The 3,811-nt window shown below is 35.2% G+C and overlaps 1 protein-coding gene across 5 annotated transcripts in view; it reads left to right on the forward strand.

Moving 5' to 3' along the window:
* Positions 1-765: 765 nt before the first annotated feature.
* LOC106870433 (ubiquitin-associated protein 1) overlaps positions 766-3,811 on the forward strand; it is a 52,666-nt gene continuing 49,620 nt past the window's right edge. For 3 of the 5 annotated variants that reach the window (XM_052972075.1, XM_014916507.2, XM_052972076.1), the window contains exon 1: positions 777-921. The gene's annotated coding sequence lies outside the window, so the exon portion shown is untranslated. Of the gene's footprint in view, positions 922-3,811 lie in introns of all 5 variants that reach the window. The other 2 variants (XM_014916504.2, XM_014916510.2) reach the window with 2 other exon arrangements.

Genomic DNA, 3,811 nt, shown 5'->3' on the forward strand with positions numbered 1-3,811 from the left:
TTTTTGTGCGGGTGGCATATGAAATGCACCATTTTGAGCGTGGCCGTTGCCAGTACCGCCTGACTGGCCTTCGTGCGAGTGACACGTAAAAGCACCCACTACACTCTCTGAGTGGTTGGCGTTAGGAAGGGCATCCAGCTGTAGAAACTCTGCCAAATCAGATTGGAGCCTGGTGTAGCCATCTGGTTTCACCAGTCCTCAGTCAAATCGTCCAACCCATGCTAGCATGGAAAGCGGACGTTAAACGACGACGACGACGACTTACATATATAAGCACACACATACAATTATGCAAAAAAAAAGAAAGTGATTTAAGGTGATTTAGTTGTTGATTTTAGCACATTACACGACCACGTGATACCTTCCTCGTTTCTTTTTCACTCTGACATGCATTGATGTCTTTCGATATTTTTCTTCCCAAAAGTACATTTCATGGAATGATGATGCACTCAAAGCAAAAGATTCGGACTGATATTAAAAAAAATTCGGAAAAGAGTGGAGATTTAAGGATTTATGGGTGGAGGTGTTAAAAATTGAAAGATGAAAAAAAAAAAAGTTGTGAGGAGTTATATGGGGGTGCTTAAACCAGAATTCCGCCCTTTCTGGATGTGAATGGAATTATAGAAGACTAAAAACTCAGAAATGTCTTCTGTTTAATAAATTATCGTTCAATGATCACTTCTGTGTGTGACAGTGGTCTAGCTACGAAGCTTCTCGCATTCACTCTTTTACTCTGCTTCTGTCTCTCTCTCGACGCTTGACGTTCATCAGAGACAAGAGAGGGGGGGCACCCTCTAGTGATGGAGACGGGAAAATACACACTAGTTGCTAGCAAGGGGTAGATAACTCTTGCCTCTGACGTCAGACAAACATGGAGGCTTATGTCCTTTCTCGACGTCCAGAGATGTTTTGATGTTTCAGGTAAGTGGAGACCAGTGTTATAGTCGACGATCTCTAACCCATTTCTTTTATCCGATAAGATGAAGTCCACATCTTCGGTACAAACGTTGCATTACGATCACCAGCATTTTTGTGAAGACAATAATGTGGTAATTGTACGACTAAGGCACCTGTTACAATTTAAAATGAAAACTAATGGACTTAAAACATGACACGGACAGACATAGCATCTATCCATTCATCTTTCCATGTGTCTGTCTGTCTATCTATCTATCTATCTATCTGTCTGTCTAGCTATCTACTTATCTATCTATCTATTTATACATCTATCTATCTATCTATCTACTTATCTATCTATCTATTTATCTATCTATCTATTTATACATCTATCTGTCTATTTATAGATCTATCTATCTATCTACACGCACATTTATACACACACATATGTCAAATATGTTTGTATGTCAAATACATATACATTTACGAGTTACATACACACAATATATATGTGTGTATATATATTAATATTATCTCATTTAAAAAAAATCTTGACAATGTAAATATGTTAATAGTTACCATGGGTAGCAAAAATCACAAAAAACCAGGATATCACACTCGTTTTATAGATAGAGATACCAAGTTAAAGCGATGCATTTTGAGTAGATATGAATAATAACAATAAATTGAGCGAAACGCAAAAGGAACTTTTATTTATATGCGTTTTGCTCCATTTATTGTTAGTATTCACACACATATATATATATATGTGCATGTGTGTGTACGCCCAGCCTGGCGACGGCTGGTTAACATGGAACAGATAAAAGTATATATACATAAACGTTTTCTATACACATGTATAGATGTTATACACACACACATGTGTGTGTGTGTGTGTGTAATCACCTCGTTTCTGATTCCTTTAGGTATAATTATGTTTATTATTATAATGTTGCTATGAACTTCTATGATAACGAAATTGCTCAGCCGAAAGCAAAAAGGAGAATTACAAGCTGTAAACATTCATAAAATGGGGAGGAACTAGAAAAAGAAAATAACACATTAAAATCTGGAAAAAGAAAAAAAGGAGGAAAGTGACCGAGGCGTTTTGGATTGTTCTGTGTTTTTCTTCGTATTACTATTTTAAGAATTGATCCTAATGAGTTAATGTTGATCTAAGTGTCTCTTAAATCTATCTATCTATCTATCTATCTAAAGCTCATACATTATATTATGTATGTTGTTTAATCACAATAGAATCATACGTTTATACACGCACGTTTTATATGTATGTATGTATGTATGTGCAAATGTTTATCCCCACACATGCTTATACGCATATGTTTATATACAAATATATGTTTATACATACGCACACTCACATAAACATATACATATTCTACATTCTATATGATAAAAGTCTAAAAGCTGACACAAGACAATAGATGTATTCGTCTTTGGACTAGAATACAGAGAGAATCCTTATTCCACCCACCTCCTGTTAGTAGCAGACAGCTACCAATATTTACTGTTCTACAATAGAGCAGAGCCATATATATTTATTTATATTCCAGGCTACAAACACGGGCGTTCGTTTTAGGGGAAACACTTACATATTCTGGCTGTGTGTGAGTGCACACACACACACACACACACACACACACACACACACATATATATATATAGCTCAGTACATAAATATTGACTGATGTATATTTCTCCCTTGTTATTTTGATGGCTGTTATATATATATATATGTGTGTGTGTGTATGTTATATAGCACAAACTATATATAGACATTGTTGCACCTGCTGAGCAAAATGTGTATATGAGGGGTTTTTTCTGCGTGTTTGTGTGTATGCGTTGTCGCACACATATATAGGATTTGTAGGGTTATTTGTAGACTTAGCTGCTTTCGGCAGATGAGCCTTCGCTGGAATTTTTCATCCTGTGTTTTTCCACCTATTTTTATTTCCATGTCAAATAAGTCCTTGTTGCAGACGTTTTGTTTCCCCTTATCCGCCCTATAAATACGCGATTGTTGAAATTCCTTCATCCCTATCTTGTGGGAAAAAAAGACTGACTATGGCAGTCCTGTTTAAATGCCAACCCCAACAATTTGTCTTGTTTATTTCTGTCACTATCTTGTGCTATCCTGTTCGTCTGTCTGTGTGTATCTATCCCGTATTGCTTGGCCATCCATCTATCTGGTCAAATGACATGATTTTCTCTATATGTGTGAAAGAAAGTCTTGTCGCAACGACGGAACATATCTATACATCTGTTTTGGATATACAAATGAAATAGTCTTCAATGCTTCTACAAAGAGTCTATTCGTTCCAAGCTGGCGACTAACTCCGTCACTGTTCTGTTGGATATACAAATGAAATAGTCTTCAATGCCTGTACAAAGATATTATTCGTTCCATTTGGCGACTAACTCCGTCACTGTTCTGTGTTTCTTGCAGCTGTGCGTTTTGTTCTGTGATTGAGTCTCGACTTAGAACAATTATTGTATAAACAATGAGGTTATTACATTTAACACGCGTTTCCCTCTGGGCATGTCTGTCTCCTTGATGTGATATTTTCTTGGTGAATCAAGAAATGATGGATTTTTCCTTCTTAATATTTCTTATGCAAGTTTTCATTTTATCGTGCTTGGAATACGAAAGTACCTGGCAACTGTGGATAGCCTGTGTGTGTGTATGTATGTATATATATATATATATGAATATGTATATGTATGTATATATATATGAATATGTATATGTATGTATATATATATATGAATATGTATATGTATGTATATATATATGAATATGTATATGTATGTATATATATATGAATATGTATATGTATGTATATATATATGAATATGTATATGTATGTATATATATATGAATATGTATATGTAT

Source organism: Octopus bimaculoides, chromosome 12, assembly GCF_001194135.2.
Source record: "Octopus bimaculoides isolate UCB-OBI-ISO-001 chromosome 12, ASM119413v2, whole genome shotgun sequence".
In the NCBI taxonomy this organism is placed as follows: domain Eukaryota; kingdom Metazoa; phylum Mollusca; class Cephalopoda; order Octopoda; family Octopodidae; genus Octopus; species Octopus bimaculoides.